The sequence below is a fragment of the Crotalus tigris genome, unplaced genomic scaffold (genome assembly GCF_016545835.1).
Source record: "Crotalus tigris isolate CLP2741 ecotype Arizona unplaced genomic scaffold, ASM1654583v1 scf7180000019380.578012, whole genome shotgun sequence".
NCBI classification, from domain to species: Eukaryota; Metazoa; Chordata; class Lepidosauria; order Squamata; family Viperidae; genus Crotalus; species Crotalus tigris.
The window spans coordinates 549,324-576,029 of NW_024097508.1; the positions used below are offsets into that span (position 1 = coordinate 549,324).

Genomic DNA, 26,706 nt, shown 5'->3' on the forward strand with positions numbered 1-26,706 from the left:
ATTTCTAAGGCATATTTCCAAAAGTAGTACAGTCAAAGAAATAAACATTCACAGTTTTTGTCAAAACTAAACATTTTAAAATCAATTTTATTCAAGAGACTAAAAAATTATTCAAGTCTTATCACTGCGATCCCTTAAGAATTCCTCAGGAGCGGGTGGTCTTCCCGCATGCAGATAAAATTCCACAAGATCTCAGGGGATAAGGAGAGAGTCCTTAACCTTGCTCTGCCCAGAAAGCAAATGTAGAGAAGGAGCAGTCTTGACCAAAATCTCTGGGAGCAAAATAGGCCTAGAGCCTCTGCTCCCTCTACCTGCAGAGTAATCCTTCACTATGAGGTATTTTTTTAACCTAGATCTCCCAGACGTCTTTAGATCAGTGGTCTCCAAACTTGGCAATTTTAAGACTTGTAGATTTCAACTCTCAGAATTCCCCAGCCAGCAATGGTTGGCTGTGGAATTCTGGGAGTTGAAGTCCACAAGTCTTAAAGTTGCCAAGTGTGGAGACCCACACTTTAGACTGTCACTAACTCACTCATAAAAGCAGCAAATAAGTAGCCATCCTGTTCAAGACTGGAAAAAATATAAAGTCTTTTCCCATCAGCAATAATGATGATGAAGTTTGTGCTGAGGAAAAGACATAGTAATTATGCTCATTGTGTGTTTGCTTCCCCACCACAAACTGGTTTTGAAAATCTCAAAACAGGTCTTTGACAAACTGCTGGGAGCAGGCATATGCTGGGGGATAGAAGAGCCTGTGAGTCCTCTTTTGAAGCAGAACTGGAGAAACAGATGCATTGGAGAAGTGTTGTTTAAACAGCTTGCTGGCTTGGGAATTCTGCATTAGAGGATGGACAGCCATATAGGAGGTAGATAGAAGATTACAGCCAACCCGTACACCAGAGGCTACTGATATATTTATTTTTATTTATTAATCAAATGTATATACCACCCATCTCACTATCTAAGTAACTCTGAACTGCATATTTACGTATTCCATCTGTATCCCACCTTTCATAAAAATGTCTCATAGAGGGTCAGATAAAAAGCAAACAATGGAATATCAAATAAAAAAGCAAACAATGGAATAAACTTTTCTTTCACTTGACCCAATCTGACTCTTATATCCTGAAAACAATATCAAATGTAAAGGCATTGTAGTGTAGATGTACATTTGAAGAACTTTTTTAAAAACCCACTGAACATTATATATGGCCATAGCCTGCCTATATGTCACAGTGTGGTTTATTCTGTACAGGTAGTTCTTGACCTACAATCATTCATTTAGTGACTGTTTGAAGATACAACAGCACTGAAAAAAGTGACCGGTTTGCACAAACACTCAGGACTACATGCCACGCGACCTGTCTATTGCCTTAGCTGTGAATAAAAGCATTCAAAAAGTTTTAAGCCTCATCTCTTTTTATTTTATTGTGGCTGTGCAAATGATTGGGAAGAAAGTTTTCCTGATACTTTTGCCATAATTGAAGATTTTTTTTGAAATATGTACACAGCTCTACATTTCATCACTAAAACATTTGGTGAAATTAAAGCAATTTGGATTTCTATTAATATAAGTATAATACTTATATAAGTAAAAGGAACGCAAGGATACTCAAATGTAAAGAAGCAGCAAAAACAAACAAACACGCCAATCACTGAAAGACCAAAGAATTGAATAGTAGAACAAAATACATAGTGTCCTTTCTGTCTCATGTTTCTGCAGAGGACCCTAATCTATTGTAAGCCCTAGAGTTATTATTCAGTTTTGAAAATCTGCAAATAAATAGCTGTCACGGGGGAGGGGGAGGGACAGGGGAGAACAGGGGCTTTGGCCCATCCAGGCTTACATTTATATTGTTCTGTCTGCAGCGACAGATGGTATTTCAATATATATATATATATATATATATATATATATATATATATATATATATATATATATATATATATATATATATATATATGGTACAAATAAAATACGAACACCAGGAGAGTATAAATATAAAAATATACTTTACTAAAAGCTGCCAAGCTTTCGTTTGGAAACTCCAAACATCATCAGGGCTAAGGAGCCAGTAAACAATGATGACTTAAATGGGTTTTGCCGGCATCTGCACCCGGCTCATGGACCGCGTCACCGGTCCCGGCCGGTTAATTAGTGTTCCAGATGTTTCTTTATTACTCTCCTTACGCTTCCTTCTATGGTTCTTCCGGATCATTCCTTCCACTATCTCATTACTGGTATTCATCTCCTCCACCACCCCTTTATCCTTATTTCCTTCCATAGCACTGACCCTCCTCCCCTTTTTGTTTTCATTCTCCACCCTGGGGGCATCTGTTTCTCCTCTATCAGTGTTACAAGCTTCCCTGGGCTCACCGACGCTCCCCCCCACACACGCTTTCCCCAATCCCTGCTCCACACCCTTTCTTCTCACTCTTCCACTGTCATGAGTAACTTTCATACGGGTGTTACATATTTGGGGGTCTATGCCCTCCTCCTCTGTCCTGGCAATCTTCGTGTCGACAGTTCTCCACCGTTCCATTTGTTTGCTGCGTGATCGGGTGCTTACCCCGTCTCTCAATTCATCCCTCCTCCCTATCGCACGCTCTTCCCCATTGCTGATAGGAACGGTATTCAGGCGGACACCAGGTCTCCAGATCTCTGCATTCTGATTCCCTGCGTTCTCACTCCCCTCTTCTGTGCTCGTCTTTGGGGGGACTTCAAAGTGTTCGTCCCGGGAGGGGGCTGTATTGTTGGTGGGGGTATTCCTTGTCTGCAGGGAATCCAGGCAGAATTCCGTGTCTCTCCCTTTCACCGTATGCCTAGGCAATCGAGCCATGCTTTCGTTCTTCTTCTCCCCTCTACCCACAGCGTCAGGCTGCAGGCTCCTCATGCTGGATCTTCCACACTCTCCACAGTTGTTGTTAAGTTCTGGGGGTGGGGGTCTATCATGATGATATTGGGGGAGGGGGAGGTCTTCCATCGGTGGATGATTACGTGTGTTTGACAGTGGTAGCCTCCTCAGACGTTCATTAGAGTGGTATTGGTGTTGATCGGGCGAAACGGGGGTGTCCCTGGAGTGTAGAGGGTTGGCCAAAGTTCCATCTATCTGTTCAGGATGGAGGCCAGGTATCCCGTCACGTTTACAGCTGTGCAAGCATTGTTCAGGCCGCTTATAATAATTGGCATGGTGTTTAAAATCCCATTTCCTCAATGCTTGTTGAGCTGGATGTAAGTCAATGTGACGATTAACCACATCTTTGTTGGAATACCACGCCTCTTTCAATAGCCGGCCTCCCTTAGTGGCATCCTCAGACATAATGCAAACATTCACAAAGTCAAACTGGTGGCCATGTTGTGCCATATGCATCCACAATTGAGAATGCTGCTCGCCCCTTCTTATAGCTAACTGATGTTCATGCAAGCGAGATCTTAAACGCTTAGCTGTTTCACCCACATAGTTGCCATCGCAATTCTTGCAATTGATTTATAGATTACTGCTGATCTATCCATGGCAGGGAGTGGGTCCTTGGGGCGAACGACTTTGGACCGTAATGTCTGATTGGGTCTGTGGGCCACTTCTATTCCATGGGGGGCCAGCAGTCTGGCTGTTGTCTCCGAGACGTTATTAATATATGGCAAAGAAACACGCATTCTTTGTAATGATGGTTCCTCTCTCTTTTGGTTGTTCCGGGACTGGGGTGTAAGACCGTACTGTCTGATAAACCTCAAAGGATACCCATTACATTGGCAAATCTGGAAAAGGTATTGCCTTTATTTCTTCTTAAACTCCTCAGTGCTGCAGTGGGAGTCCACGTGCTTAAACAATGCTTTAATGCAGCTAGCTTTATGAGATACGGGGTGGTTGCTCCTATAGTGGAGTATTCTGTCCGTGTGGGTGGGTTTACGAAACACCCCTGTAAGTAATGTCCCATCCAACTGACGGTATATTGACACGTCCAGGAAGGCTAGGTGACCTTGTTTTTCTTCCTCCACTGTAAACTGGATGTCGGAGCAGATCGAGTTAAGTATTCTCATAAAGGTAGCTACATGTTGTTTTTTAACAACCGCAAACGTGTCATCCATGTACCGAACCCAAAATTTGGGTTGGTATAAGGCCATAGCCCTGTGTTCTAGCTGTTGGAGTACTATTTACGCTATAGTGCTAGAAATGGGGGAGCCCATAGGTGTCCCTTTAACTTGTTCGAAGATGGTGCCCTGGAAGGTGAAATAGGTGGTGAGACATATTTCCACTAATCGCAGGAGGTCATCTGTCTGAAGGGAGTCCTGGTGGTGGCTCCCTTCTGTATTCCTCAAGCGCTCTCCCAGGGCTGAAATAGCTAAGTCCTGGGGGATGGAGGTGAAGAGGGAGGTAACGTCGAACGATACCATCCTCTCATCATCCTCCACCTTAAGGGTCTTAATTCTGTTGAGGAATTCTTCTGCAGAATTGACCGTTGTGGGGCTACCTTCCACAAGGTGGCCCAGACAATATGCAAATTTTCCAGCGTGTATGTATATATATATACATGTGTGTGTGTGTGTGTGTGTGTGTGTGTGTGTGTGTGTGTTTTCTGAGGTTTTCGCGGGTGTTTGTATGTAGGTCTTTGGTTATTCGGGTTTTCTCCCGCATAAAATTGGAAGTGTTTCGACAAAATCCCATTCGTCATGTTCAGGCTGGTGTTTTCGGCTTCGTGCTTCTAGGTCTCTAATATATGGTCTCTAATTATGCTAAAAATACGAATCCTGAGTAAATCCATGCTATAAAATAATCCGAACACCAGGATAATACTAAAAACAAAACTTGTTTAATTAAAAGTTAAGTGTTTCGTCGGTCAACACTACCGATATCATCAGAGCATGATGCAAGATTGCTGGGAGTCCTTCTTATGCTGCCAGGCGGCTTTGCGCTCGGCTCCTTGACCTGCTTACTGGTCCACCCGTTCTCTCCATCTGGTTTCTTAAAGGGCCTACGTCCTTTATTGTGTTGATGCCCTCCGAAGGTGCTGTTTCCTTCCTCCTGGATCCAACCACTCTCCGTTTCTGTTCGCCCACTCTCACATCTGTCATCCTCTCTAGCCCCATTCCGTGGTCCTGGACTGGCTATGCTTGCGTGTGTTCGAGGGAGGGTGTGTGTCAAGCGGGTCCGGACGTTTATCGGCGCAGTCCCTGACGGCTGCATTCCTGCACACATTCCTCCACCCAGGGATGCTGTTTTCCTCCTCAGGTGTCTGTGAGTATGCTGTACCACTTCTAGTTGTCCCCCTCCTCTTGAGACTCTTCATTACTTGCTCGCACGTTGGGCTCATCAGTTCTTTTGCTCTTTTTGCACACGTGCGGGACCTCACCACATCACTTTCCATCGTAGGTCTCTGTTTTCCTTTCCTATTCACATCGGTAGGATAACCTATCTCTCCCCTCATGTTCGCAGGCATCGTGAAGCAGGTGTCCTGTGGGCTATCATCCAACCCCCTTTGTTGTTCACCCCTATCGTTGTTTCCCCTTTTTATGGGGTGAGTTGAAATATGCTTATCTGGGATACCTAGGGGGGAATGTTTCTTGTTCCTTCTCTGTTCTTATAGGTTCTTTATCCTGTGGATGGGTTATCTCCTCTATTCTTTCTTTCCTCTGATTTTGTGAGGGATGTGCCAATTGTCTTTGTTGTGGATTCAGGTGTTGTTGTTCCCATATCTTAAATGTTTGGTATGCTGGGCAAAGCTCTATATGGCGACTGATGGAGTCGCCATCAGAAAGCCAGGCTTCTTTAAGTAGACAGCCCCCCTTAGTAGTGTCCCTAGATATGCGCTGTGCACTATTAAGGTCAAATTCATGCCCATGATCATTCATGTGGGCACAAATCTGGAAATGCTGTTCCTTTCTTCTGATCGCTAGTGCATGCTCATGAACCCTAGTTTTTAATTTTTTTATGGTCTCTCCAACATAGTTACAGGAACAGTCCTTACACTCAATCTTATAAATTATTGCATATTTTTCTTCATTGGGGAGTGGATCTTTTGGGTGCATGATCTTAGATCATAGAGTTTGATCTGGTCTATGGGCCACTTTTACATTAAAGGAGGCCAATATTCTAGCTGTTGCCTCTGATACACCATTAATGTATGGGAGGGAGATACGCACATTTTGTATTGTCCTGTCAGTTTCTTGCAAGTTTTTGTGGGATCTGTACAGTTTACTGTACTTCCTGATAAATCCAGTGGGGTAACCACTATACTTGCAAGTCTGAAACAGATTATTCCTTTCCTCAATTTTGGTCCTGGTTGTACTGCAGTGGGAATCGATACGTTTGAACAATGTTCTTATACAGCTGATTTTATGGACCACCGGATGGTTGCTTCCATAACGGAGGGTCCTCTTAGTATGCTCTGATGATGTTGGTAGTGTTGACTGACGAAAGACTTAGCTTTAATTAAACAAGTTTTGTTTTTAGTATTATCCTAGTGTTCGGATTATTTTATAGCATATATATATATATATATATATATATATATATATATATATATATATATATATATATATATATATATATATAAAAACATGAACACCAGGAAGAATACAATACTAGAAAAATTTAATAAATTACCAAGCTTTCGTCGAAAAACTATCAACATTGTCAGGGTTCAATGCTAGTCAATGTGAGAAACTTATATAGGATTAATCAGCGCTTGCATCCGGCTCCTGGACCTCGTTACCAGTCCTAGCTGATTGGGCTGCATTCTGGACATATCCTCAGCACCAATGTCCATCCTCTTCCTGCTTCCCTTTCCTATATATGCATCACTGTTCGTCCCCTCATCACAAGTTCTTAGGCTAAGCGGAACTTTCCCCCCCTTTTTTTGGGTGATCATTACCTCCATATCGCGTGTTTTTACTGATATTATTCACACACACACACACACACACACACATATATATATATATAAACTAGTTCAAATTGTGAACTTGTCTTGTTTTTACCATTGTTCTTGGAATAAATAAATAGCATGGTGGTATCTCTTTAAATCTATACATCTGTGTATCAACTTGTTGTTTCTGCTATGTTCATCCAACATCTTTGGCTTATGTTTATTTTCTCACATTAGCATTTTTAAACCACAAGAAAGACAAAGGGAAAAAGCACACAGAAAATATTTTTGAATTGCTCATATGAAATAATTGCCATTCATCTCCTCTGTTCATCAGCAATTATGCCTTCGCTAATTTGAATGTTTATTAGAAAAAAATTAAGAAATTCTAAGTACAGTACATGATCTAGATCTCTCAATCTGCTAACAGTTCAAAGTACCAATTATTGGACAACCTCTATATTTCTGCATGGAGGAATTCCCAAAGTATACTTCCAGGCTGCTGAATACAACAAGAAGCAAGCTGAACACTAAGCATCTTCCTAACATAGTAAAGGTGGGGGTTTTTTTGTTTGTTTACTTTTGTTTTTGTTTTCTTTGCTCGTCAAGGAAAATGGAGGGACTGCTTATTTAAAATGTTAAACTCGTTAAAATTTAGAAGTTTTCTAACTGCAGTCACAGCAGTTCATCCCGTAGGATAATAATGCCAAAGTCAAAGGATTCCCATTTTAATTATAAGTTCCCAACAGCATATGTAATTCCACCACTGAAACAGATATATTAAATGTGTCCATGATTCTTGACAAATGTGCCCGATTCCATAAAGACTGAACCTTGACACAATAACAGAAAGTATAATATTCCCTGGTTATTTATGCCCCAGGTTCAGAGTGAGGAAGAGATCATGAAGGTTAAGCTTTCCCCACAAAATGGGTAGTTATGAATTTGAACATCTAGCATAACTTTCATTCAGGCATCTCTCAATAGCACATGAACTATGAATTATGCCTGATAAAGACAAGATTGAAGGAAACATGTGAGGCCACATATAATGCTTTTATTTTATTGTTACAGTACCATTGTTTTTGTTTAGTGCAAAAGGTAAACTGTTCCACTATGGTTTGTAAAACTGTTTCTCTCTTAGGATGGTGTCAGACATTATATTACACAATTGTATCACATTAATATTATGAGTAAAGCATAATCCCAGAGTAGTGTACCAAATTATAAATTCCTCCTAAGAATCCTAATTTCAAATGTAGCTTATTATGCAGCATGAGAGGCTATAAGAAAAGAAATAATCCAAAGCCCACTGGAATTTCTGGAAAGAGCTGTAAAGTTTAGATTCTAGTCATGAGAAGCAAGTTACTGACTTTTGCACAACATGCCACAAATTCAGCAATATAATCTGTTAATGCTGTAAGATAACTTGTTATCATCCGAAGATTCAGAATAGTCACTGAAAGGTCAATATACAATACAGTGAACTCCAAAAATGGATACAGAGATAAGGCTTGCATAAAATTATATTTTACTATCATTTCCTTTAGCAAACTGGGACTTCGATTCAACTAATATGGTATATAAGTAAGTGCCATTTAAAACACAGTATTAGAAAACCCCATGAAAACCCCCAAACAGAAATCCTGAGATCAACATTGCACAATGGGTTCTGCAGGACAGAAGACATAATTTGTTAATTCCAAATGAATTTCATTGGAGACTGATATATTTTGATTTTTTTTCTTAGTTTCTTGGTTTTTCATAGTTTCTGCAAACCCTAGAATTACAAACATTGTGGCCATATTATAAATGAGAAGTTTCATTTCTCAACAACCCAAAGCAGCCTTAGATGAAGCAGGTTATTTTCAATCTTCAGAACAGCATCTATCACTTTTTCAAGATTTATCAGCTTCACAGGATTACCCAAGCAGGTTGGTTGTAACAAAGCCAACTGGAACTCAAGAAAATACTCATGAATACACTTCATATTGTAAATGTCTATGGATACATTTCATATTGTACTATGCAAAATCAAGCTCTAAATTCAGAGATGCTCTTAAATTTGTTGACATAAAAAATAAAATATCACCTTATATTACATCTGATGACAAGCACGCTTTGTCGATGCACTTCTCTTTTCTATTATTTAAATTTTTAGGTGTGAATACAGCATTTCCTGCTGTTTTGTTTTATGCCTTCAAGTCAGTGTTGACTCCTGGCAACTGCCTGGACAAGTCCCTTTAGTTCCTTGTAACATTTTTCTGAAGTTTTTGCCATTGTCTGCTACCTAGGGCTGAGAGTAAGTGACTGGCTCAAGGTCACACAGCTGCCTTTGTGCTTAAGGTAGGACTAGAACTCATGGTCCCTTGGTTTCTAACCTGCTGCTATAACCACTGTAGCATACTGGCTCTCATACTGCTTTCAGTAAAATCATTTATAATTATTTTGTAATACTAAAAGGAAGAATAAGAAGTGGTAGAGATCAGATATTTTACTTGACACTCAAGCATTGTCTTTCCACGAGAATGCAAAAATAAAGTACATAGAAATTGTTTTGTCCTGAGCCTGCAAATGCTGAGGAGATTGTTGATCCCCCATCCCGAGATTCCGCAAGGGCTCCAAACAAGAATTCATGGGGCAGAGAACTACCCTACACACCAAGACGCACTCCAGCCAGGGAGTCACCCTGGGGGCATCCACATATCCCATACAGAAACAGTAACACTCCAGACAGGGAGGGAGGAAAACCGGAGGTATTCACAGAACTCACAGAACACGCAAGAACTGGCAACCCAGCTAGGAAGCAGGTTCAATTCTGCAACTGCTTCCAAAAGGAGGTCCTATGTAAGAGGGGCATGCAGAGAGGCCTCTCCTGACTCTGGCACCGCAGGCATGACCTTGGGGTTCACCGAATACTGGGGCCCCTTACTCACACCTGTTTCACAGGGCACGTCCGAAAACAGTCGCTGGCTCAAGGACATAGGTTCTCAGGAACCATCCAGAGCAGTTCTGGAATCCTCAGCCAACTCAGAAGGTTGGGAGAGTGCAGCTGCTCTCACAGAGCCTGGGGGAAACTCTGGCATTTCTGCTGGTATGCCCTATCAGGGGTCACCTGCAAAACCTGTGCATAAAAGTCCTAGTCTAGCGAGCCCATCAGGCGGGCCGGTAGGCCAGGCGCCCTTAAGGTCAAGTCCTGGTCTGTCCAGTCGAGCAAGAGAGCTGTCAGGCCAGGCACCCTCCCTCATCCTGCAAAGGTCCCAACGGGTTAAGGCCCCTCCTAAACACCTAGATGAGTATGTAAGGTTCTTGTCAGCATAAGAATAGTACAAGTCTATGGTGAGGAGATGGAACCTATGTGGGTAGCAACAGAACCCGCGAAGCACACATGAGAGAGTGGTAAATAAGTTGTAGCAGAATGGAGTGTCTGTAGGATGGAAAGAAATTTATTATTATTTTATATTTTGTATGGATTGTAAGAACAAGTACCGTGTGTGTTCTAGCTAAGAGGGGAGGGGTGTTGTGTCCTGAACCTGCAAATGCAGGCTCTGGACATTGCAAGGTTCCCGGGCAATTGCAAAAGCTGCCTGGGACCAGACTGAGTGGTGCTGACCAAGCGTGCATGCACAAGGCGCGAAAAGTGCCTAGTGATGTTGCCATCTTGTCCGGGAAATGGGGACGTATAAAAGGAGGCCTGCGTGCCTTTGCTCGTTGTTGGAGTTTGAAATAAGCACAATAAAGAGTTGTTCCAGAAACATGTGTATTCTTCATTCGCCATCGCTCCCAGGACTTAACAGAAATCATACCATTTCATTTAGCTAATCCTGATATTCTACACTTATGACAAATATGAATATCTGATTACATATTTCAACACTGACATTTTTGCCAGTGTCCAGAGTTTAAGATTTTTTCCCCAGCCCTGCTACCTGAGGCTCACTTATAAAGTATAGATATCATGAGACTAAACTTGGAACTTTCTCTATGCTCCATGTTATAATCCACTTAAAAAGACACAACATGCTATTTATATTACATTCTTTTCTAATCTCTTTGAGAAAAAGGGAAGTCACTCTAACAGAGAAAGGATTATTTTTCAGGAATGTAGCTGTTTTGGAGTTGAGACTAGGAAAAATGTCATAGGAAGCAAATACTCTGTTGCCTGAAGTGTTGTGCAAAAAGTTTCTTAGAATTTCTTTAGCATTATCCTGGTTAAAACCAGTTTGTCTGGGGATGATCCAGCTGAACTGTTGCTCCCTCTGAGGCTTTTCCATTTTCCCAAATATTTTTTTTTAATTCCATGCTGCAACTAGCATGATCCACTAAAACAAATACTCTTTCCATATAGAGCAGCGGTTCTCAACCTATGGGTCACGACCCCATTTGGGGTCGATCGACCATTTTACAGGGGTCGCCTAACAATGCGATCCGCCATTTTCCCCCCTCAGGGGGTGGCGCCGCACATGTGCGCCATACATGGGGGTGGCGCCACGTATGCACGCCGCACCACGCATGCGCGGCACGTTTGTGTGACGGGGGTCGCTGTCACACAAACGTTGAGAAACGCTGATATAGAGGTTTCTGAGAAGTAGCCGAGTAAAGGGACATATCTTATAGCCCTTTGTAATGCTTACCCAGGTACTAGGATAATTAGCAAGAAAGAACTTAATGTATGTATTTACATTCATTAAAGAGAAAGGGATTACAAGACAGTAAGCAGGCACACAATAAGGCATACACATTGAAAGGAATGTGCTAGCCCCAACTGCTTGCCTGGTGCACTCACCTCCACAGTCTTTAGTGTGAAATTGGTTAGGGTCTTGTCAGTGTCAGCCAGCCAGAGGGTTCTAAAGAACTAATTAAAGTCACAGAGCTGAGCTTGCTAACTTCTAGTTAGCACTTTTTAAAGACATACTGCAGAGAAAAGCAGTTCAAAAGAGATAACCTTGTTTAAGCAATCTCTCTGCTCTAAGCAGAGGAGGAAAAGAAAAGGGTCTAAGGACTACTATACTTCTTGAACATTCAATATCCATGACTTATAAACATTTGTTTAGTTAAGGTGACCAACTTTTTTACAACAAAAAGGAGGACACGAATAAATTGAAGAAAAAAATATCGTAAATAAAAGAAACATAGTATTTATTGCAACAATAATACAGAATACACTATAATATGATCAATGCATAATAAAAAACATTTGTAACAATAACATTTTATATTGTAATTATGCTTACATGCCTATTAATTATTTAAATGAGTACTTTTCCATTGAATGAATATTTTTTGTCAATGTATCATCTTCTAACAATATATATAGGAAATATCTGAACAAGAAATATCCTTCATATTGAATTTTACAGCAAGTGCTGCAGCTAGAATATCAACATTCAATCTCGATTTCTCACTTCTCCAAAAATCTACACGGCTGGACTGTGCAGGGGTGGGCGGCGGAGGCAGGTGTTGTGAGCCAGGCGCTCCAGGATGGCCACGTAGATGCGCAGGGTGAGGTGGTGGCAGCGCAGGTCAGCACTGCGTAGACCATCAGCTGGCGTGGCCCATGGAAGGTCAACTGCTGCTGCGCCCCCGCCCACAGCCACCCCGTCAGTACCGCTGCCCTGCTGTGGAGAGCCAGCCCCGCGGCTCGCAAAGCACCAGCCGAGCCAGCTCCGGCCCTGAGCCACCCCCCAGCACCACCGCCCACCCTGCGCATCCCCATAGAGCCGGCCCCATGGCTCGCAAAGGCAAAGCACCAGCCGCACCAGCTCCGGCCTTGCAGCGGCCCCCCCAGCTGCCCCCCAGCACCACCGCCTACCCTGCACATCCCTGTAGAGCCAGCCCCACGGCTTGCAAAGGCAAAGCACCAGCTGCTCCAGCTCCGGCCCTGCAGCTGTCCCCCCAGCCACCCCCCAGCACCACTGCCCACCCTGCGCATCCCCACAGAGCCGGCCCCGTGGCTCGCAAAGCACCAGCCGCGCTGGCTCCGGCTCTGCAGCCACCCCCCAGCACCACCGCCTACCCTGTGCATCCCCATGTAGAACCGAACAGGGAAGATCAAGAGAAACTTACCGCTCCAGTCTTCTCCAGCTATCTGCGGAACTAAGTAAGAGATGGTGTAGTTGGGTAGCAGTGAGGGGTGCAAAGTTCCTGCAACTTGCACGTGCCTAGTTTGCCACCTGGGTGTTTTGGCGCGCTCAGCAGCAATTCTTATTGGCTTTTGAAAGCCAATAGGGGGAATAGCACAGCTCAGGCAAAAGTTGAAAAAAAACCATCAAAAAAAGGTCCCGGAACGCCTTCTGGGCGTTCTATGAGGAAAAAAAAGCCCTGCAGATAAGTCTTCAAATATAAAAAAAGAGGGCATTTAGGAGGACATTTTCGAGGGAGGACCCAGATTGTTGGGGGCAATATAAATATATATATACATTGCTTACTGGTGTACACCGCTTAGAGAGTGCTTGCACTTAAAGCGGTATATAAGTCTCATAAATAAATAAATAAATAAATAAACTCCCAAAAGGAGGACTGTCCTCCCAAAAGGAGGACGGTATATGGAAAAGGAGGACATTTAGGGGGACACTTTTTGAGGGAGGACAGAACTCAAAAAAGGAGGACTGTCCTTCCAAAAGGAGGACGGTTGGTCACCTTAGTTTAGTGGCCATTCAAAAATACAATGGAATTGAAAAAAAATGACTTATAACTAGTACTCGCATGTACAACTGTTGCAGCATCCCCATGGTCACATGATCAAAATTTGGATGCTTGGCAACTGGCGTATATTTACGAAGGTTGCACCATCCTAGATCATGTCATCGCAATTTGCAACCTTCTCAAATTGCTTCTGACAAGCAAAATCAATAGGGGAAGTCAGATCACTTTATGACTACATGTTCATTTAACAACTGCAGTGATTTGCTTAACAATTGTGGCAAAAAAGATTGTAAAACCAGGCACAACTCACTTAAAAATCACCTTGCTTAGAAATGGAAATTCTGGTTCCAACTGAAATCATAAGTCATAAGACTACTTATATCTTCAATCTACAGTATAAACTGGTTATTAAGATGTTAATAGTAACAAGAAAATAAAATACACTTTTGCTCCTGTTCTATCTTAAAGCTCTGGGATTTGTTTGGCTGATCAATTTATTATTAGGGAACTATGGCAAACTATAGTCTCAATGTTGCATTCTGGTGCATCTCTAATTACATTTCTTTTGATAGCTTCTCATATTTCCTCATATCCAGAATTTAGTTTGCAGATCAGGCCCTGATATTTTGTCATCAACAAGCATCATATTGACTCTGTCATCATCATGACTGACCATGATTTTGGCATATTTGTCCAATCGCTTTTTAAAAAGTTGGCATATTCCAACAAACAATTAAAAACCTACGGTAGTATTTTATGACAAAAACAATGCAAAGGATTGGAGCCATGGATGGTTACACTTCAGCACTCAGGGGAGGATGAAGATTGATCAAATCACACACAGAGACACCACAACAGGAATTGAAAAAGAAAACAACTCTCCAGAAAGAACAGAGTCTAAAAATGAGCTAGCCTGTGGACTAGAATAACAACCAGACACAAGAGGTGTAAAAGACATTTCATACTCCTGAGAACATAGAAACAGCTTTCAGACCTTGCTGATGAAATAGACAGTGAACCCTAAGAGAAAGAAAAGGAAGAATCGTGGAACAGGAGATAAGACATTGGATCCCAAAAGAACAGAGGGGATCCTGCAATGCTCTGCAATAATACAAGGGGAAGAATCAAGTTGCTGATGGCTACTGCTGTGGAATAATGTATTTATTCATTTATGACATGTATATGGCTACCTATCTTGCTGCTGTGATTCTGGGCACCTACAGGTTAAAAAATTATATACACAACCAAAAAATAACCACAGAAATCATTATAATGATGAAAAATAAAACAGTTTAAAACAACAAATTTACGGGTTAGTTGATCTGTAACCATAATAAAAATTACTACTTAATCTGTGGGTGTCATTTATTTGATATTGAACTCAGAATACTTGGTCAATGTTGAACCATTAAATGTGCATTTTGTTTATTCTTACACATGCCTTATTTCCATTATGTACTGTTCTTATTCCCTTCTGAAACGAACTTCAAACATTATATCCACCAAAAACATTTCATAATCAAAACTTATTAAATTTGTCACATACTGTTCTAAATCAACAAACACAGTCAACTTCCTTTCTCAAACGCATATATTTCTCAATGATCTGCTGAAGTGCAAAGTTTTAGCCTGCATACTCTTTCCCAACATGCAACCATTTTTCACTTTTCAAATTTTGCTCACTGTCATATTTCATATCCTTTCAATCACAGTTCTAACCCTAGCAGTTTACATATATTATTACAGGTAGGCCTTGCGTAACAAACAGTATTGGGACTGGAAACCCCATGGTTAAGTGACACGTCCATAAGTAAGACATCACATGACAATGGACTTATTACCTTATTTCTGCCACAAACATTATCATCACTAGTTTTTAAGCAAGGCATCATGAGACTGAGATTTGTCATTTTACTGCTGGCTTTCCCATTGATTCTCTTTGTGGAAGCCAGCTGTGAAGTGTGGTGATCACATGAGTGCTGTTTTACATACCTTCAAAATATATTTCCTCGACCTCTTTTAATCTTAACTGTCGCTTGCTCCATTTGATTAGAATCATTAGATTATTTGACCTTTCTCTTCTTGCTATGCTCATTATTAAATATATTTTCCTATACTTTTCTTATATCCATATTTTTCATCAATCATATACTGTATCATATACAGTAAACCTATAGTGTAGCAATTTCCTGACATAATGGACTACAGTAAACCTATAGTGTAGCAATTTCCTGACATAATGGACAAAATTACTACCCCTTCAACTATTTAATGTGACTGGCCTGAACCTACTAGATAACTCCCTGTGATATTGCATCTTCTGTTTCTAGTAGTGCTGTAGAGCCCCACACAAATTTAAACAGACATTCATTGATTGATTGTGTCAATTAGAGAAGCACCTGACTTCAACTACCGTATATGCCAGCGTATTAGGCGACCCGGCGTATAAGACGACCCCCGTCTTTATAGCCGGGCCGCATTCCTAGAACGTCGTCATATACGCCGGAAACTACCAGTATTTCCGGCGTATAAGGAGACTCGGCGTATAAGACAACCCCCGTCTTTGGCGCCGATTTCAGCGCTCGCGGAAGTTGTCTTATACGCCGGCATTTACGGTAACAACTATTTTTCCTATCAGTCCATTAAGCTGAAGATTTAGTGTGTGATTACTTTTCTCATTCATAGCCTCTTTCACCATCACTTGATCAAGCATATTTTTTCATACTTCCTACCAGAATAACTCCACATACTTCTGTAGTATTTTATAAAAGAACTCTTTTCACTTTGTTTTAAACAATTACCACACAATTTCTCTTATGACCACTTTTAATTCATGCTTTAGAAGTTTACTTTAGCTGCTAACACCTTTTTTTATAGGACTAAGACTTTCTCGTGCTACAATTATTTGACTTTCATTCTTGATTCTTTTCTTTCATACCCATTTTTGCTAAGACTCAGCTTGACACTGAAAAAATAATATTCTGCACTCAGAATCTCTCACTATATCCTTCATTAACTCTTCCAGTTTTTCATTGTAGAATCAAATTAACCATAGTAGATTATCAAGTATGCACATGTGTTTACATTTAAATCACCTATTTTAAAGAGGTGTTTTATAATAATAATAATAATAATAGGTTGTGGGGCTTGTGTACTCTGAGGAAGATGAGAGCTATGCCAGAGGTTCAACCATACTGGACAGGTCTCATCAGAGGAGTCAGACAAAGAGTGTCTCTCCCATAAAAAATATGGTGAGACGTAAATTTCAGAATGCCATACCGGCTCGGACGTCGCCCGGGTTAACAAGGTCCGCACTAGATATTGGAGTTCCTGGATATCTGGTGAAAAATGGGTTACAGGACTCAGGACTGTTGGCTGAGCAACCAGGGCCAGCAGCTGCAGAACTACTGGAAGAAAAGGTGTTTACCCGTCGCAGATACACAGTGATGGAAAACAAAGAAATAATGATCTGTTACTATAGATCAAGTCCAACAAGAAGAGGATATCTAAAACGAATGCACCAGTTCTGGAAAGAACAACATCCAGAATCAGAAATAACAGAACAGAGACTAGCAGATCAACGCCGATTTATAACACGAAATAAAGTATTCACAGAAACAGAATTGGACGAACTGCAAAGGTTTACCCAGGGCAAAGAAATCAAAGCCTTACCAGAAGTAATTCAGAATGTATAGGCAAACCAGGGGGAGTTGGCAGTGAAGGAATCTAGCAGAGATATACAACTGTTCTCATTTGGAAATCAGGCACCTCTACCTCAGGAAGAACAAAACCCTCTAACTAAAGAAATAAAAGAATTGAAACAAAGAATAACTGAGCATCTAGAACAGCACAAAAACAACAGAATAAGGCTACCTGCATTGAAGCTTGTTCCAAAGAAACAGCTAGCACAAGCATTAAAAGATGCAAATATTGCAATATCAAGTATAAGCACCAATTCACTGCAAGAAACAAACCAACTAATGTACAGCACAGCTGCAGTTATAACAGAATACCTGGGATGCAAAATCAACAAAGAAGAAAAACAAACAAACAGTGCACCAGAAAAATGGAAGGTTAGACTAGAAAATAAGATCAGCAAGTTAAGATCACATGCAAGCAAGCTAGAACAGATGAAAGAAAAGAAGCTGAAGAACAAGAAGACCAAAGAATACCTAATCAAGAAATACCACTTAGAAACAAGGAAGATCAAGGAAGCACTGGAAATAATAAAGCAACAAATAACAGCTATAGCCAGGAAAATCAGTAGATATGAAGCTCGAATTGCAAACTATAGGCAGAACCTCCAATTTCAATCCAATCAGAAACGTTTCTACCAATCCATCAATGGAGAAACTGCAAGGAATCAGTCAGTACCTGACAAGGAAGAAACAGTGCAGTTCTGGAAGCAGATATGGGATAACCCAAAGAAATACAACAAGGATGCGGCTTGGTTAAAAGAGGTGGATGCAAATAAAACAGAAGTTGAAATGAAAGAACTAGTAATAACAACAAAAATGGTAGAAAAAAGAGCAAAGAAAATCAAAAATTGGTCAGCACCAGGTGAAGATGAACTGCATGGGTTTTGGTTGAAACATCTAACTGTTATACACCCACTCATTGCCAAACAGTTCAACAATATACTACAAGGAGGAGAAATTGAAAAGTGGCTAACAACTGGGAAAACCTACCTAATAATGAAAAATCCAGCAAAAGGGGCAACACCAGGCAACTACAGGCCAATTACCTGCTTACCAACAACTTTCAAATTACTAACTGGTGTGGTAGCTGATGCAGTACAACAGCATCTAGTTGAAAACAATCTCTTTCCACCTGAGCAGAAAGGAAACCGCCCCAATAGCAGAGGAACAAAAGATCAACTCCTAATAGACAAAATGATCTTGGAAAACTGCAAGAGAAGGAAGACCAACCTGAATGTGGCATGGATTGACTACAAAAAGGCATTTGACTATCTGCCACATGATTGGATAATAAAGTGCCTAGAAATAACAGGAGTCAGTAGAAACATCAGAAAATTTGTGCAAAGATCGATGGCACAATGGAAGACACAGTTGCAGATCAATGGTGAGAGGCTGGGAGAGGTTAATATCAAGAGAGGAATATTTCAAGGAGATTCATTATCACCATTACTATTTGTTATTGCACTGTTTCCTCTGTCAACAATACTGAATAACTCAGGACATGGCTATCAAACATCAAAAACATCTGCCAGACTATCCCATCTCCTTTACATGGATGATCTGAAGCTGTATGGAAAAACATCATCTGAAATAGAATCGCTGCTCAACACTGTCCGTATATATAGCCAAGATATTGTAATGGAGTTTGGCTTGGACAAATGTGCCACACTTACTATCAAACAAGGAAAAATAGTGAAAACTGAAGGAATCAAGATGCCCCACGAAAATAACATTAAGAGTCTGGATGAGGAAGAGTACTACAAATACTTGGGTATCCTTCAAGCTGACAACATCAAGCACACTGAAGTCAAGAAAAAGATTAGAGGTGAATACATCAAGAGAGTGAAGAAGATCTTAAAATCCAAACTCAATGGAGGAAATACCATAAAGGCAATCAACACCTGGGCAATCCCAGTCATTAGGTACACAGCTAGAATAGTGGACTGGACTCAAGCAGAACTAAAAGCAATGGATAGGCAGACCAGAAAAATAATGACAATGAATCATGCCCTTCATCCACGCAGTGACATTGATAGACTTTATCTACCAAGGCAAATAGGTGGGCGTGGAATGCTACAAGTACATCAGATGGTTGAAGAAGAAAAAATGGCTTTGGAAGAATATCTGAAGAACAATGATGAAGATGCACTGAAATTAGTATATCAGGAAGGCTTACTAACTACTGGAGAGACCAAACTGGCCTACAAGAAAGACCAAATGAAGAACAGAATAGAGGCATGGGAAGACAAAGCACTACATGGCCAATACATTAAAAAAATAGCTGGGAAAGCAGATAATAACAAGACCTGGCAATGGCTAAGAGCAGGAAAATTGAAGAAAGAGACCGAGGGACTAATTCTGGCTGCACAAGACCAAGCCTTAAGGACAAATGCATACAAAGTCAAAATTGAGAAGACAGCAACAGACAGTAAGTGCCGCCTATGCAAAGAAGCTGAAGAAACAGTGGACCACTTGGTAAGCTGTTGCAAGAAGATTGCACAGACTGATTACAAGCAGCGGCATGACAAAGTAGCAACAATGGTGCATTGGAAGATCTGCAAAAAATATCATTTGCCTGTAAGCAAAAACTGGTGGGATCATAAAATAGAGAAAGTCATAGAAAATGATAAAATTAAACTGCTCTGGGACTTCAGAATTCAAACAGACAAGCACCTGCAACATAACACCCCAGACTTAACAATTGTCGATAAGAAAGACAAAAAAGTCTGGATAGTGGACGTGGCAGTGCCTGGAGATAGCAGAATAGAAGAGAAAGAACTGGAGAAGATAACAAAATACAAAGACCTACAAATAGAAATAGAAAGACTGTGGCAAAAGCAAGCAAGGGTAGTACCAATAGTCATAGGCTCCTTGGGTGCAATCCCAAAACAACTGGAGCACCACTTGAACACAATTGGCATTGACAAATTCGCTATTAGTCAATTGCAAAAGGCGGCCTTATTAGGAACTGCTTCCATCCTGCGACGATATCTGTAATACCATCAAACATCCACATCTGCCTATCCCAGGTCCTGGGTAAGGACTCGATAGGTAGACAAAATGCCAAATCCAGTCTGAACATCTGGCTGACTGTGCGATGATCGATAATAATAATAATAAAGTTGGAAGGAACTTGGAGGTCATCTAGTCCAACCCCCTGCTCAGGCAGGAAACCCTATACCATTTCAGACAAATGCTGTCCAGTCTCTTCTTAAAAACCTTCAGTGTTGGAGCATTCACCACTTCTGGAGGCAGGTTGTTCCACTAGTTAATTGTTCTAACTGTCAGGAAGTTTCTCCTTAGTTCTAGGTTGCTTCTCTCCTTGATTAGTTTCCACCCGTTGCTTCTTGTCCTGCCTTCAGGCACTTTGGAAAATAGCTTGACTCCCTCTTCTTTGTGGCAGCCCCTGAGATATTGGAACACTGCTATCATGTCCCCCCTCGTCCTTCTCTTCGTTAAACTAGACATACCCAATTCCAGCAACCGTTCCTTATATGTTTTAGCCTCCAGTCCCCTAATCATCTTTGTTCTCTTCTCTGTACTCTTTCTAGAGTCTCAACATCTTTTTTACATCGTGGTGACCAAAACTGGATGCAGTATTCCAAGTGTGGCCTTACCAAGGCATTGTGAAGTTAGTGTGTGTTGGCCTTGTTTGGCAGCTGCAGCACACTGCTGGCTCATATTTAGGTGATTGTCCATTAGGACTCCGAGGTCCCTCTCACAGTTATTACTATTGAGCAAGGTACCCCCTATACTATATCTGTGCATTTGGTTTTTCTTGCCTAAATGTAGAACCTTGCCTTTTTCACCATTGAATTTCATTTTGTTAGATAGCGCCCAGTGTTCACGTCTGTCCAGATCCTCCTATATCTTAAGCCTGTCTTCTGGAGTGTTGGCTATTCCTGCCAGTTTGCTGTCGTCTGCAAATTTGATGAGTTCCCCATCTATCCCCTCGTCCAAATCGTTGATAAAGATGTTGAAGAGCACTGGGCCCAGAACAGAGCCCTGGGGTACCCCACTACACACTTCCCTCCATGTAGATGTGGTTCCATTGAGGACCACACATTGAGTATGGCCGGTCAGCCAGCTACGGATCCATCTGGTGGTGATACTGTCTAACCCACATTTTTCTATCTTGTCAAGTAGTCGGTTGTGATCTACTTTATCAAATGCCTTACTGAAGTCCAAGTAAATTATGTCCACAGCATTCCTCTGATCCACTAATTTTGTCACTTGGTCAAAGAATGCAATAAGATTTGTCTGGCATGATCTATTTTTGACAAACCCATGTTGGCTTTTAGTAATGACTTTGTTTTCCTCTAGGTGTTCGCTGATTTGTTGTTTGATTATCTTTTCCAGGATCTTCCCAGGTATTGAGGTCAGACTGACAGGTCTGTAATTTCCTGTGTCCATTTTTTTCCCCTTTTTTGTAGATGGGAACTACATCAGCTATTTTCCAGTCCTCTGGTAGTTCCCCTGTGCTCCAGGATCTTTGAAAAATATAGTTCAGTGGTTCTGAGATCATATCTGCCAGTTCCTTGAGAACCTTGGAGTGTAATCCATCTGGTCCTGGCGATTTGAACTCTTCTAGGCTGGACAGATGCTCACTTACCCTTTTCTTGCCTATCTTAACTTGCATTTCTATTCTGTTTTTTATGGCACTATTTTTGGTAGGTTGCTCTGTTTTTCCCTTTGTGTAAAGACAGATGCAAAAAATGAGTTAAATAGTTCTGCTTTCTCCCTGTTGCGTGTCACCTTCTTGCCACTTTCACCCACTAATGGACCAATCATTTCCTTCACTTTTTTCTTGTTTTTACATGTTGAAAGAAGCTTTTTTATTATTATTTTTGACTTTGGTCGCAAGCCTTAGTTGATTTTGAGCCTTGGCTTTTCTCACTTCATCTTTGGAGGCTCGGAATATCTGTTTTCCTAAACAGATATTCCCCAAATAGAATAGAACAGAATAACAGAGTTGGAAGGGATCTTGTAGGTCATCTAGTCTAATACTCCTGACCAAGCAGGAGTCCCTGCACCATTTTTGACAGATGGCAGTCCAGTCTCTTCTTGAAATAATCACTACTCATTAATTTTTGCCTCTCTGAATGGCGGAATTACTTTTATGGATTCCCTCATCTCAACCTCATCTATCCATCCATTTCTGTCATCTTACAGAACAATTCCTCAACCCCACCTAGATCACATTCATTTATGATATTGTACTATTTTTGCAAAAACCCATTCCTAATTTTTTTATTATTAGTATTAACACTACCTTCTGGAGCACAACAACCTGTGAATTTCTTCTTTTACAGCATCCTAAGCAAACTACATCACATCAATTAATTCTTTCTGAGATACATGTTAGTCTTTATTTAAATAAATATTTTCTTCCATATATGCACTCACCTACTCTACAAAACCAGGCCATATTCATTCAAATGTATTACATCCTTAACTTTAGTTTCACAAACATGCAACATAGTATTATTCTGGGAATTTGCCCACATTCCACAACTAGTAGAATAGGTTACAGAATTTACTGTCTATACATTAATGACCAGAATAAAGAAAATATTCATTTGACCCTTATAACAAAACAAATATGATTTAGCATCTATAACAGTCACAGTAAAATAGCAGTTGAAATATAAATTCAAAAGGAACAGATGCAAGAGGAAAGAATAGTATTACCTCTATGTACTCAGGAATCCAAGTGACTTAATTTGGTAATGCAGTAGAGATCATCTGGGTTAAAACCAGAGGTAGAGTAAATAAAAGCAATACTGTTATTGGCATCTAGTTTAATAGATGTGGAGAAGATGCCTTCCAAAAGCAAATTCCAGATTATTCAAAGAAGCATGAAATAAGAGTAATAAAATTTTTATTTACCCAGAAAAACTATGTCAACTATGGTTTTCCTGGAAATTGGTAACTGTCAACTTATTTCTTCAGATAATGGATGAAGGAAGAATCAATGAACCTTGACTTAGTATAATTAATATGGAAGATTTGGTTGAAGAAATGGAAGTAGCAAGAATGATGGGAGAAACATTGCATATTTTAATGCAGTAGAAATCAATGTGCAAATTTCTGAGCTCAAGTACTCAACGTCTGAGTGCTTACTGGAGATTGAATTTGAGCAAAAGTAGGTAAAACCAAAAGAAAGATGGCTGAGAATAATAGAAACTCTACTGACAGAAATGGGCAGTGGCTATTAACAGATATTAACAACACTTCAACATTTCATTATGGTTGATAAATTTAATATACATTGATCAAAAATATTTTTGTACAATATGAATGAATAATGCATTTGCAGTGCAAGAGCAATTAATTAATGTGCCCTTCTACCTATTCATAGCCTTGAATTCCAGGTTTGGGAAGTCCTTTAGAAGCAGAAGTGTATCTAGAAATCAGATCATGCAATATGGAAGGTCTCCTAAATCAGGCATGTCAAACTTGCGACATCATGTGACGGCGCGTGACATATCGCGACTTTTTCTCCATTGCCGGCAATGGAGTGGGTATGGTTTTGGCGTGACGCATCTGGCCCGTGGGCCAGCAGTTTGACATACCTGTCCTAAATCATTCTAGATGTTTAGAAGTAATTTCCAATTGATAACAAAACAATTCTCTTTAATTATTAAATAATATTTAATTTAATAAGAGTCAGTTTGATCTAGTGGTTAAAACATCACCTGGAGACTGAGTTTTAGTCTCTCCTTGGGCATGAAAGCCAGCTTGGTTACTTTAGGCCAGTCACTCTCTCCCAGCCCAACATCCCCATTGTTTGCTGTGGGGAAAATAGAAGAGGAAGGAGATATTAGATATGTTCACCACCTTGAATTACTTATAAAAATAATAAAGGCAGAAAATAAATAAATAAAATGCTCGCTGTGTGTGCTCAAAAATACTCTGAGATGGTATGACTGCACGTGTAGCAAGCTGAAACAAAATCCCAAACCACCTTAAAACTCTTCACATGTAAGGGTGGGAATTCACCAAATATTTGTACACATTATTATTGAACAACATGATATCTGACTAAATATAAAGTAAAGATTTCCTTTCAGATCTGTTAACATAATGAAAATCAACTAGTTTTCTTAATTCCCCAGAGTTGAAAAAGATTAGCTAAGAGTGGCTTAATCAGATATTCTGCAAAGCATAGGGGTTGGCCAGCTTTAGCCAACAGGTCCAATCCATTCCATTGTCATTAAAATATTACATTTTAGCTGTTTCAATAAAATTCTTCATACAGGCCTTTGGCTGCAAGTATCTATTGGTCACTTTTATTCACAGGAGATGGCAAACTAATGTTTTATGAGATCTCCCTCTGGAGCTCTTGGCTTTCTTTTGGCAATGTCTGTAGTTATTAAGCAAGTCCTTCTAACACTTTATTGCATTGGATTTAAAACATTTACTACAACTAGCATTTCATTATTTCAGATCTTAATAAGCTGCAATGGGAATCACCTTTCCAACTGAGCACAAATTCCTTTTTCTCCTGGCTACATTGAAAAACAAATTTCTATATTAATTAACCAAGAAACCATGGTTAACAAAATTCAGACCTGCAAACTGTTAAACCAATGTCAAATAGTATAGTTTGTTCTGAAGTAATTAACTACTGATTTCCAGTTCAGAATAAATAGGAGAGTATTGGTAACTGAAGATAACTGATTTGCTTGCTTCTTCACATGAAGGGAAGAATAAAAATCATATAGGTGCAGCCAAAATATTTTCTGCTCCTTTGAACTACTAAAGCAAAACAAGATTATTTGAATGCAATTGTAAAGACATAACTGCATCCAAAATGTATTTCTTCTATAAACCCAGTGTACAAGTATTAGAGAAAAAGTTTATTTGCATGTATAATTAATTGCAATACCACACCCATGAATTCATACAAAACATGTTCATTTTTGTAAAAGCAAATGATTATACTTTTGATACTTAATCACTTTTAATTTTGAAGAGGGAACTTTATAAAATGTTGTATCTCTGGTCATCTTCTAATTACTCTTGATCAAAACAAAACAGGAACAAAGGGTTCTCCATTCTGTGGAGAAGTTTCCATGTTCAGTAACATTTTTATGTCTCTGAGTTTAACATTCACAGATCCATGGGCTCCTCTCTAGTGCATAGATATAATTCATTTTGAAACAGAGCCAAGTATGCTACACACGTTTAACTCAGTTTTGAGTAGTGCTGTGAGTCCTTTGAGGTAGACTAGGCCAGGAAAGAGACCCTGTTTGAATACTGGAACTCTGTTGTTAAGGGCATAATAACAGATTACTAAAAAGCCTGTTAAGATTTCTTCCCTTTCTTTCTCTGCTCTTATACTAAAGAGAATCAAGACAGGACAATCTTCAGATTTTACCTCACTCCTTCCTGCCTATCCAGACTAAGCTGATATTTGCACAGCAGTCTCTGAATTCATTCTTCAAGATGATCTCACTGTTCTTCTAAAGGCACACTCGTTAAATCTCTTTCTTGCCATCTCAGGTCTCTGGCATTTCATATGACAACGACCCAAGTCTGTAAATTTGCTCTTATTATGAAGTGGTTGGAGCATTTTTCACCCACCTCCCCATGTTTCATCCACCTCTTTGCATACTTTTCTTGTTTTTCCACATTTTCTAGCCATCTAAAACAAAGAGCATACCCTCAAGGATCTCACAAGAAATCATGAACTGATGATTTCTCAATTTATGTTTTATCCAATAATGCACTTACTGAAATGGAAATTTCCATTAAATGTTAGATAAAGCTTTTTATTCCAAAATATTCTTTAGATATCACCTCTTGCTCCTAAATTAATGTGAATATCAAATATGTAGAAAAGATATTCTGAATATAGGGTAATATTTTTTCAGGTTTCACACAGCTAATTATGTACCAAAATGAAGAAACTCAAGTATGAAGCTAATAAAATCAATATGACACAGCTAAATACGATTAAAACAAGATGTCAGAATCCAATCATATTTCATCTTTAATTATCAAATATAGAAACTCCCAATTCTGCCTTCTTTGGATTCTGCCATAAGAGGGAGAGAAGGGGGAGAACAAAGGGGCTTTATGGCCCTCACTTCCTTCAGTACACTTCAAAGAGCTGAATGCTGAATGTGTGTTTATTGTAACATCAAAGCGTTAGCACTAGAGAACCTTATCATAACAAAGCAGGATACTTGCCTTTCATGTAGTTACCTGAAGTCTCCATTCAGACGGAAGAAAGAAGAAAGGGGGTGGAATTGTGATACTTGAAACTATCACTGGAAGGGGGGTTGATTGGGTGGGACTACTGGGGAACCCCTTAAAACCTTGAATGGAAGAGCTTGAACCCCAAGTCCTGTCTAGCATGCCTGCAACCATTTTCTCTTAATAAAGGATTCCTGTTGGAAGAATTATTCCAAGAGTTCTGTCTTCTTAAGATGCAAAGTGGGGTGGGTCCTTACATTAGACAGGACTTGCAAAATTAATCCACCTGGAAGGG

General features: G+C 40.1%; 1 protein-coding gene across 3 annotated transcripts in view; it reads right to left on the reverse strand.

Annotated features, from left to right (window-relative positions):
* IKZF2 (IKAROS family zinc finger 2) overlaps positions 1-24,785 on the reverse strand; it is a 97,609-nt gene extending 72,824 nt beyond the window's left edge. Inside the window, exon 1 of one of the 3 annotated variants that reach the window (XM_039362215.1) lies at positions 23,906-24,785. The gene's annotated coding sequence lies outside the window, so the exon portion shown is untranslated. The remainder of the gene's footprint in view (positions 1-23,905) is intronic. The other 2 variants (XM_039362214.1, XM_039362216.1) reach the window with 2 other exon arrangements.
* Between the last annotated feature and the right edge of the window lie 1,921 nt (positions 24,786-26,706).